The sequence below is a fragment of the Schistocerca gregaria genome, chromosome 1, assembly GCF_023897955.1.
Source record: "Schistocerca gregaria isolate iqSchGreg1 chromosome 1, iqSchGreg1.2, whole genome shotgun sequence".
NCBI lineage: Eukaryota > Metazoa > Arthropoda > Insecta > Orthoptera > Acrididae > Schistocerca > Schistocerca gregaria.
Genome location: NC_064920.1, coordinates 360,423,837 through 360,435,477, shown reverse-complemented (window position 1 = coordinate 360,435,477; position 11,641 = coordinate 360,423,837). Strand labels below are relative to the sequence as shown.

Sequence of the window (11,641 nt, the reverse complement as noted above, 5' to 3'; positions counted from 1 at the left end):
ACATCGGACAAGGCCGTGGCTGCTGACATTGGGGTACTTCCTGCCTCTCCCCATATGGCGCCTTCTGCCCAGGCGAGTAAACCTCCAACTGTTGACCAGGCTCTGCATTCCAAGCCCCCCAAGACAAAGCCTCAGAAGGTGAAGGTTCTGCCACCTGAGGAGACTAGTCAGAGGCGGTCCGATGACGAGGCCATCGTACTGTCTGACATCTCCCGTGGGTCGTCATTGGAGCTTATGGACATTGACGTCGACCGGGGGCGATCTTCTTGCCCTAGGAATAAATCTCCGGCCAGTACGGACTCTCCTCCAAAACACAGAGGCAGGGTGAAAGTTCAGCCACCCTGATCACTGGCTCCCATATTACAGTGGAACCTGAATGGGTTCACGACGCATGTGGCCGAATTACAACTCCTTATACGAGAGTGACCCTTGTGCTTATGTCTCCAAGAGAAACATTTTCGGGCCACTGATGCTCCTTCTTTACGGGGCTATACCGTATATCGAAAAGATGATCTGACGGGGGAAAGGGCAAAGGGTGGTGATGCGGTTTATGTCCGTGTCATGCACCCCTCATCTGAGCTCCCTCTCGTCACCGACTTGCAAGCAGTTGCAGTTGACATTCTTGTGGGTCGGAGGCTCACAGTCTGTTCAGTTTATTTACTGCCTCCGCATGCGATAGACTCTGAGGCTCTCATGGACCTTATTAGCCAACTCCCCCGCCCATTTCTTCTTCTGGGGGACTTCAACACTCATAATGTCTTATGGGGCTCTCCGACTACTTGCCCCAGGGGTCGCATTCTGGAAAGCCTCATGATGTCTGAAGAACTGTGCCTCCTCAACTCTGGTGCTCCCACTCATTTCTGTACTGCTTCCGGGTCGTCATTGGCTCTTGACCTTTCCTTTTGCTCTCCAGCACTTGCGGATTCTGCTCTGTGGGATGCTGCAACTGACCTCCATTCTAGTGACCTCTTCCCGCTTTGGATTCGCCTCCTGGATGAGGCTGTGGCATTACCAGTGCCGCCCCGGTGGCACCTCTGCAGAGCTGACTGGACACTTTTCAGCCAACTGGCTGTTTTGGAACACCGTGCCAGCGTCCACGAATGGGTAGACCATGTTACAGCCGTGATCTCCCATGCTGCTGAATTGTCAATCCCACGGTCATCTGGTCATCCCAAGAGGTGTCCTGTCCCTTGGTGGACCACTGAGTGCCGCTCAGCCATCCGAGCCCGCCGTGCAGCTCTGCGCCGCTTCAAGTGCCGTCCCTCAGCTGACAATCTTGCGGCCTTTCGGGTGGCAAGGGTCAGAGCGCGGCGAGTGATTAAAGAGAGCAAACGATGGTCATGGCAATCGTTCTTGAACTCCATCTCTCGATCCACTAGTTCTACGAAAGTATGGGAAGCCATCAGGAGGATTTCCGAGAAACTCAGCCAGCTACCTGTCATGGCATTGCTGCATCAGGGATGTCTCCTCACGGTGCCGAGAGACATTGCCCAGACACTGGCTATGCATTTTATGTCTACCGCCACTATAACTGTGATCCAGATTTCTGCCACTACCGCACTGCCATCGAAAGGGGTCACTTGGACTTCCGGTCTCTAAATTCTGAACCCTATAACTGCCTCTTCACAATGTGGGAACTGGATTCTGCGCTGTCTGTGGCTCATGATATTGCACCTGGTCATGATCAAATCCGGTACAACATGCTGCGTCACTTGTTGCTGCCATCCAAGGAAGTTCTCCTGAACTGTTTCAATATGATATGGTTATCCGGCACGTACCCTGACTCGTGGAGGGAGGCGATTTTGATTCCCCTCCTCAAACCAGGGAAGGACCGAACGCATCCCAGTAGTTATCGGAGTATTGCTTTGACGAGCTGTGTTGGGAAGACGTTGGAACGCATGGTCAACCGGCGCCTGGTTTGGCTGCTCGAGACCAGGCAGCTCCTTAGCCCCTCACAGTGTGGCTTTCGGAGGTGTCGTTCCACTATAGACAACTTGACCCTGCTTGAGGCTGCCATCCAGCAGGCCTTCCTACGTAACCAGCATTGTCTAGGGGTCTTCTTTGACATTAATAAGGCGTATGACACTACTTGGTGCCGCCTTATCCTCAATCAACTCCATGAGTGGGGCTTTCGTGGCCGTCTCCCCATCTTCATTCGGTCCCTTCTTTCTCACCGCCTCTTTCGGTATCGGGTTGGTAATGTGCTGTCTGATTTGTACGTGCAGGAGAATGGTGTTCCTCAGGGCAGCGTTTTAAGTGTCACCCTCTTTGCCGTCGCTATTAACAGTATCACGTCCACTATCCGGAGTCCTGCCCAATGCTCCTTGTTTGTGGACGATTTTGCTGTTTTCTGTTCTTCCTCCAGTCTTGTCACTGCTAGTCGGCAGTTGCAGCTTACGATAAAGCGTTTAGAGGCATGGACTGCAAAGATGGGTTTTACCATTTCTGCAGACAAATCTGTGTGTGTTCATTTTAATCGTTCTCGGCGTCTTTTTACCTCCCCTGAATTGCGTCTGAGGGATACTGTTCTTCCTTTTAGAGACACTGTGAGGTTCCTGGGCCTCACTTTAGATTCCAAGTTGTCGTGGTTGCCTCACCTTAAAGACCTCAAGGTGCGGGCCCTGAAGGCACTGAATATTTTGAAGTGTCTGAGCCATCGGTCCTGGGGAGCGGATCGGGCGCGTCTGCTGCAGTTTTATAGGGCTTCCGTCCGATCGCGTCTTGATTATGCATGCACCGTGTATGGGTCAGCAAGGCCTTCGTATCTGAAGATCCTTGACGCAGTACACCATGAGGGTATCAGGCTGGCCACTGGTGCCTTCTGTACCAGTCCCATCCCCAGCCTGTGTGCTGAGACAGGGGAACTGCCGCTCGCCATCCGGCGGAAACTCCTCATGGTGCGACGGGTGTGTCATTTCCTTGCCTGTCCTACCTCCCCTGCGTACCCTACCGTTGCCCGACCGCCTATGGAACGTCTCTTTTCCAGTCGTCCCAGGGCAACGAGACCATTTGGGATTCGTGCCAAGCATTTGCTTGAGTCCCATGGTGTGTAGCGTGTGGCCCCCCAACAACAAGGTTTTACTCGCCTGCCTCCCTGGTTGCTCCAGAGGCCCAGCATCCTTCTAAACTTTTCGGGGAACCGGAGGAACTGCACTCCGGCGTTTGTTTTTACCTCCTTATTTTACGATATTTTAAACCAGCATCCGGACCATGTACCTGTATTCACAGATGGCTCTAAACAGGGGGACTCTGTTGGTTGTGCTGTTGTTTTCCCTGATTGAGTCATCAAGTTAAGGCTTCCTGCGGCGTTTACCATCCTCGATGCCGAATTGTTTGCAATCTTGCGGGCATTGGAGCAGATGAGATGTGTTCCCAGTCTTAAGTTCCTCATCTGTTCTGACTCCCGAGTGCCCTTCAGACCATGCAACACTTGTACCCAGCGGATACGGTCGTCCAGAACATCCATGCTGCCCTACTCCACCTGCAACGGCAGGGGAAGGAGGTTTCTTTCTGCTGGGTGCCGGGGCACGTGGATATTAGGGGAAACGAACTGGCGGATGTGGCTGCCAAAGATGCATGTTCCCTCCCTCACGTTGTTGAATGTGCCGTCCCCCTCCATGCTGTAACCTCCCTTTTGCGTTTTCGTGTTCTGCATCAATGGGAAGAGGAGTGGCTGGCAGTTTCTGACAATAAGCTGCGTCTGGTAAAGGCCACTACGCGACCATGGCGTACGTCCTACCACTCATACAGGCGGGATGAGGTTCTCCTCACTTGCCTCCGCATTGGGCACAGTCCCTTAACGCATGGTTTTTTACTCCGGCAGGAGGACCCCCCAATCTGCAGAGCTTGTGGCGTCCAGATTACTGTCCGCCACATTTTACTTGACTGTGCTTTATTCTCTGACCAGAGGGCAGTGGTTTCGTTGCCACCGGATTTGCCCTCTATTTTGCAAGACGACGCAGCGACTGTGGTTAAGGTCATACGGTTTTGTGTCCTGTCCAATCTGTTGCCTCGGATTTTAGGGAGAGGGTTTTAATGTGCTGCTGGGTGACTGGCTCACCCAGGTTTTAGGTGTCCGCCAGTCACAATTACCTCCTTGTTTCCCTTCGGTTTCTGTTCTCTTTTCCTTGTGTTTCCTTTCCTTTTTTAGTGTGTTTCTTCTCCTCTTGTTTTGCCTCTGTATGTGAGCATTTGGAACTGCGTCAGGCCTGTGTCTTTTAGCCGTTCTCCTTGTTCGGTGTCCGTCTTCGTCCCTTCACCGCATGTGTTCATGTTTCTATGCGTTTGGACGCTGATGACCACGCTGTTTAGCGCCCGTAAACCTCAAACACACACACACACACACACACACACACACACACACACACAACGGGTTGCTCGTGCCCAGCAAAGAGAAGTGAACGTCCCAGTGTGAGTGGACTGAATGTGGAGCATGTACAAGAGACATTCATAAGGAGTCCAAAGAAATCGGTGTGTCGAACTTTAAGAGTTTCTCTTCAAAATCCCATATGTATGGCATATGTACAATGTTTAGTTTTTGTGCAATAAATCATTGAAAATGTTCCTGGACTTTATGTACACCCTGTAAACATTCTGCAGTGTCCTTGAAAGCTAATTCTAGTAATTCAAGGTACCAAAAATTGCCACTTCTGTAAAATGCGACAAAGGATAGGAAGAAAGAAAGAAACAAACAAACCACACAAAGAGGTACTTTCGTTTGTTATAATTGTCACAAAGTTGGTCACATTTCCAGAAAGTGTCATGAAAAGGGGTCATTTATGAGAGCTAAAGGAACAAGGTGCTCTTAGTATGAATGTTTTCTGCGGCACAGTTACATTGGAAAATGATGACTGAGTAATGGATTTGGGGCAACTCATCACACGGTTCCAAATGAAAAGTATTTTTCAACTGTTTATAAAAAATATTTTAGTTGGAAACATAACTTCAGCTGATAGCACAAAAACCGAAGCCATGGGAAATGATATTGTAAATGCAAAGATAATTAACAACAAAGTTTAGGCTAAAGAATTTACAGCTAAAAATACACTACTTGTGCCTGAGATCGGCCACACAATCTTATTTGTGAGGCACTCACTGAAAACAATAAAAGGATTATTTTCGATAAAGAGTGTTGGCAGATCTAAGATGAATCTGGAAGAGAGCTCATAAAAACTTAGCAAAAAGTTCGTTTATATTATATAAATACAAAGCCATGTGCAGATGACAGAAAGTCTATAAACATATTGAGGAATGAAAGATTTAACGCTAAATCGCTGGAGATGGGCCATTGTTGAATGATGCATGCCACGACAGTCAACAACATGATCAAAAAGAAAGAAGTTCTGGGATTATACTGTGAAAAAGGTGAAATAAATCCATGTGACGACTGTTTCATGAGTATATCGACATGAAGACTATTTCTGAAAACTGTATCACAAAATTTGAAGGAATATACAATCACTCCAGTACTTGTTTTTAGTGATCTCATGGGACTTATTCACGTTTCAAGTTAGGAGGCAAAAGATATTTAATGAGTATCATGGTGATGCAATCATGTATATATTTGTGTGTTTCTTAAAAAATGAAGTTGAATATTTGAAGAATTAAAGAAACAGAAGATTCAGATGGAAAGTAAACCAGTAAGTACTTGAAGAGCATCCAGACTGAGAGTGGCTTAGAATTCTCTTCTAGGAAATGGTTGCAGGTCTTTAAATCTGAAGGGCTTTGGCATGAAATGACTATGACATATACATCGCAGCAAAATCCTATAGCTGAATGCTTCAAGAGGACGGCTAGTGGCTAGCATTGCTGCCTCTGGATCACGATGTCCCAGGTTCGATTTCTGACTGGGTTGGGGATTTTATCTGCCTGGGGACTGAGTGTTTGTGTTGTCTTCACCATATCATCATTATTTATGAAAGTGGCTAGATTAACTGTGTAAAGATTGGGACTTTGTACGGGTGCTGATGATTACACAGTTGAGCTCCCCATAAACCAATCATCATCTTCAAGAGGACAGTAATGGATATGGCATGGTCCCAGTCACCAAGATGCATTTTACGAAAGAGAACTGGGGCTGAGCTGTTGTGCACTGCGGCATACCTAAAGGGTGACAGTTATTGAACTATATGAAATAAAATCATCATAACTTCTGAACAGTTTGGGTTAGGAACTCAAACTGTATGGTTGGCCGCGGGAATGATGGGAGTTAGTATGGTTTGGTTTACCAACAAAGCCCACTTTCATTTGGATGGGTTCGTCAGTAAACAAAATTGCCGCATTTGGGGGACTGAGAAACCGTATTTCATGATCGAGAAGTATTTTCACCCTCAACAGGTGACTGGTTGGTGTGCAGTGTCCAGTCATGGAATAATTGGTGCGATATTCCTTGATGACACAATGACTACTGAACAGTATGTGAAGGTTTTGGAAGATGGTTTCAGCCCCAATATCCAAAGTGACCCTGATTTCAACAAGATGTGGTTCTTACTAGACAAAGCTCAACCCCATCGAAGCAGGAGAGCATTTGATGTCCCGGAGGAGCACTTTGGGGACCACATTCTGGCTCTGGGGTACCCAGAGGCCATTGGCATGGGCCTCGAATGACCACCATCTTCTCTGGATCTGAACACATGCAACTCCTTTTTATGGGGCTATATTAAAGACAAGGTGTACAGCAATAACCCCAAAACCATCGCTGAGCTAAAAACAGCCATTCAGGAGGTCATTGATGGAATTGATGTTCCAATACTTTAGCGGGTCATGCAAAATTTCTGCCACCTCATCGTCAATGATGGCAGGCATATTGAACATGTAATCTAAATCCGAATGTCTGTAGTGATATTTACATGTTGAATAAAGTGTGTGCATGCCATAGTTTGTAACAAATTTACATCATCATCATCATTTAAGACTGATTATGCCTTTCAGCGTTCAGTCTGGAGCATAGCACCCTTATAACATTCCTCCATGATCCCCTATTCAGTGCTAACATTGGTGCCTCTTCTGATGTTAAACCTATTACTTCAAAATCATTCTTAACCGAATCCAGGTACCTTCTCCTTGGTCTGCCCCGGCTCCTCCTACCCTCTACTGCTGAACCCATGAGTCTCTTGGGTAACCTTGCTTCTCCCATGCGTGTAACATAACCCCACCATCTAAGCCTGTTCATCCTGACTGCTGCATCTATAGAGTTCATTCCCAGTTTTTCTTTGATTTCCTCATTGTGGACACCCTCCTGCCATTGTTCCCATCTACTAGTACCTGCAATCATCCTAGCTACTTTCATATCCGTAACCTCAGCCTTGTTGATAAGGTAACCTGAATCAACCCAACTTTCGCTCCCATACAACAAAGTTGGTCGAAAGATTGAACGGTGCACAGATAACTTGGTCTTGGTACTGACTCCCTTCTTGCAGAAGAGAGTAGATCGTAGCTGAGCCACTGCATTAGCTTTGCTACACCTCGCTTCCAGTTCTTTCACTATGTTGCCATCCTGTGAGAATATGCTTCCTAAGTACTTGAAACCGTCCACCTGTTCTAACTTTGTTCCTCCTATTTGGCACTCAATCCGTTTATATTTCTTTCCCACTGACATTACTTTTGTTTTGGAGATGCTAATCTGCATACCATAGTCCTTACATTTCTGATTTAGCTCTGAAATATTACTTTGCAAACTTTCAATCGAATCTGCCATCACAACCAAGTCATCCGCATATGCAAGACTGCTAATTTTGTGTTCACATATCGTGATCTCACCCAGCCAGTCCATTGTTTTCAACATAAGATTCATAAATAATATGAACAATAGTGGAGACAGGTTGCAGCCTTGTCTTACCCCTGAAACTACTCTGAACCATGAACTCAATTTACCGTCAACTCTAACTGCTGCCTGACTATCCATGTAAAGATCTTTAATTGCTTGCAAAAGTTTGCCTCCTATTCCATAATCTCGTAGAACAGACAATAACTTCCTCCTAGGAACCCGGTCATATTCCTTTTCTAGATCTATAAAGCATAGATACAATTCCATGTTCCACTCATAACACTTCTCCATTATTTGCCGTAAGCTAAAGATCTGGTCCTGGCAACCTCTAAGAGAGGCCTAAACCCACACTGATTTTCATCCAATTTGTCCTCAACTAATACTTGCACTTCCCTTTCAACAATACCTGAGAAGATTTTACCCTCTGTAGTTGTTACAATCTTTTCTGTTTCCATGTTTAAAGATTGGTGTGATTATTGCTTTTGTCCAGTCTGATGGAACCTGTCCTGACTCCCAGGCCATTTCAATTATCCTGTGTAGCCATTTAAGACCTGACATTCCACTGTATTTGATGAGTTCCGACTTAATTTCATCCACCCCAGCTGCTTTATTGCATTGCAATCTATTGACCATTTTCTCCACTTCCTCAAACGTGATCCTATTTCCATCATCATTCCTATCCCATTCTACCTCGAAGTCTGAAACATTGCTGATCTTCAAAATATTCCCTCCATCTGCCCAAGGCATCCACAGGATTCACCAGCAGTTTTCCTGGCCTGTCCAAAATACTTGTCATTTCCTTCTTACCTCCCTTTCGAAGACTGCTAATTACACTCCAGAATGGTTTTCCAGCAGCTTGACCCATAGTCTCCAACCTGTTTCCAAAGTCTTCCCAATATTTCTTCTTGGATGATGCAATTATCTGTTTGGCTTTGTTTCTTTCTTCAACATAACTTTCTCTGTTCACTTGAGTTCTAGTATGTAGCCATTTTTGATACGCCTTCTTTTTCTTTTACAGGCTGCCTTGACTGTGTCATTCCACCATGCTGTTTGCTTCATCCTACTTTTACACACTACCGTTCCATGACATTCTTTAGCCACTTCTAGTACTGTGTCCCTGTACCTTGTCCATTCCTTTTCCAGTGACTGTAATTGACTACATTCAACTAACTGTTACCTTTCTGAGATTGCTGTTATGTACTTGTGCCTGATTTTCTTATCCTGAAGTTTCTCCACTCTTATCCTCCTACATATGGACCTGACCTCCTGCACTTTCGGCCTCACAATCCCAATTTCACTGCAGATTAAATAATGATCAGTGTCATCAAAGAATCCCCTGAATACACGTGTATCCCTCACAGCATTCCTGAATTCCTAATCTGTTGTTATATAGGCAATGACAGATCTGGTTCCCCTGCCTTCCCAAGTATACCGGTGAATGTTCTTATGTTTAAAAAAGGAGTTTGTGATTACTAAGCCCATACTGGCACAGAAATCCAAGAGTTGTTTCCCGTTCCTGTTGGCCTCCATATCCTCTCCAAATTTACCCATAACCTTTTCATACCCTTCTGTTAGATTTCCAATCCTGGCATTAAAATCACCCATGAGCAGAACACTGTCCTTGTCCTTTACTCTAACAACTACATCACTGAGTGCCTCATAAAAACTATCCATCTTACTTTGATCTGTCCCTTCACAATGCGAATATACTGACACAATCCTAATTTTCTTCCTAGACACTGTCAAATCTATCCACATCAGTCGTTCGCTTATGTACCTTACTGCAACTACGCTGGGTTCCATTTCTTTCCTGATGTAAAGCCCTACACCCCATTGTGCTATTCCTGCTTTGACTCCTGACAGGTAGACCTTGTATTCTCCCACTTCCTCTTCTTTCTCACCCCTTACCCGAATGTCACTAACAGCTAAAATGTCCAGCCCCATCTTACTTGCAGCCTCTGCCAGCTCTACCTTCTTCTCAGAGTAGCCTCCATTGATATTAATTGCTCCCCATCTCATTACCATTTGTTTGCCAAGTCGTATCTTAGAAGTCCCTGGTTTGTCAGTTAGAGGTGGGACAACTTCACCTCCAAAGGTCAGAGGCATTTTGTTCTGATTGTTGCCAGCATCATATTTAAAGTGCCAGGGAAGCAGGTTGGTAACCTTGCTTGCCCCGAGTCCCATTGAGTTTTACCCCTAACGGTTGAGGGACTAACCGGTGGATTTGGTAGTCTTTGCCGTATGAGCACAGAGGTGACCACGACTCAGAATATGTCAGAGATGCCCAGCCTTATTCCAAAGTAACTGGTATCCCGACTGTCGGGACCACTTACTTGGCCACTCATACGTTGCCCGTGGTTCATGAACTAGGACATGACTACAGGAACCCACACCATGAACCAACAAATTTACATTTTTTTCATATAGTTCAATAATTGTCACCGTATAAGTAGGGGCTGGAAAAATTCACATTTTGCAATAAATGCAAAGTAGATGTGAATTCTACCTTAAAATGCAAAATTAGTTAATAGACATTGTTTCTTAGTGAATTGTATCCAGATGAGCTGTTTATCAGAGATAGTTTGAAATAGTTTAATTTTCTGCATACAGTATCGAAAATATAAGCAGTTTCTGGCATTGCACATAAACTGGCGAAGCCCAATTTGGAAAGATAATGTGCACAAAAACCTAATTCAAAATAAAGTGTACGAACACAACAATGTATCAATACACTTAATGATCTGTTGCTGTCTCAAATCCGGATGGTTGAATGGTCTGTTTAAGATACACATCGCATAATGCAACTTAGTTCTCAGCCATGGGGTCTAGCATTTTATAAGAAAGAAACACATATGTTTGTTTGTTAGCTAAAGCTCAAAAGACCGTATAATGCAGACAGTTTTAATGCAGAAAATTAGACGGCGCATTGAACTGAAGTTCCAGCGAATATCGCTAGAGGTCGGGCCTGAACTACATTGTTAACAATACTCTGCTGACTTCAACAAGCAACTGTGTGGTAACTGTTCCTGAATGCTTTGTGTTGTGCAGTGCCGGTCATTTTTTTTTTTTCCTTATTTTGAAATAAGTGAAGCAACTAATCCTGGTCCATCATGGATTTCAATTATGACTCTTACAACATTAGAACAGATCGGCAATCCCTGTAACTGTGTGTCAGTTCTGCTGTAGCCTGCTGTCCACCAAAATGGAAGTGGTGGTGTTTCCCCTCATTATTCCTTCCCCTGTGGTGGTCAGAAACTCTAGTCTGTTTACGCTCCCGATGTGACTATAGCCTATAGCGCGCGCCCTCTGCGCTATAATGACTTGAAAACAAAATCTGACGCTTTTTGATGGCACTGAATTTCTTCCCCTAGTGTTAAAATCGAGTTGCTGTTTGTTCGGTTCTACTTCGGTGCTAAGTGTCTTGTCAATTCTGTCTGTAGCAATGCCAAGCAGTGGTCTTAGAGCTATGAAAGCCCACGAAAGATCACAATTAGTAGTCCGCAGACTTTTTAATTTTCAAATTGGATGGGAAAAGACAAAATAACCATGTCCAGAAACACCTTTTTATCAGAGAAGCATTCACTTAAACGGTGGTTAAATGCTGCTGCTTTTCAATAGAACAATGGTTTTTGAAAGTGCAAATACAGCCAAATGAAAAAACAAAGACCATTCTGGAAGAAAAAGATGTTGAAGTTTTTGCAAAAGCAAACATTCCAGTCGAAAAGTTCCCAATCAGCACTTTTTTAACAGTCAGTTTCAAAGAACTAATAATTTGTATGCCTTCACTGATGTAGTGTGACAACCTTTTAAATGTGTTTATAACTATTTACAAACAAAGAAAATAGGAGCAAATTTCAACAAAAATACACAAATTTT

The 11,641-nt window shown here is 44.9% G+C and overlaps 1 protein-coding gene across 4 annotated transcripts in view; it reads left to right on the top strand.

Moving 5' to 3' along the window:
• LOC126346130 (nucleolar complex protein 2 homolog) overlaps positions 1-11,641 on the top strand; it is a 137,369-nt gene that overhangs the window by 45,426 nt on the left and 80,302 nt on the right. The window lies entirely within an intron of this gene.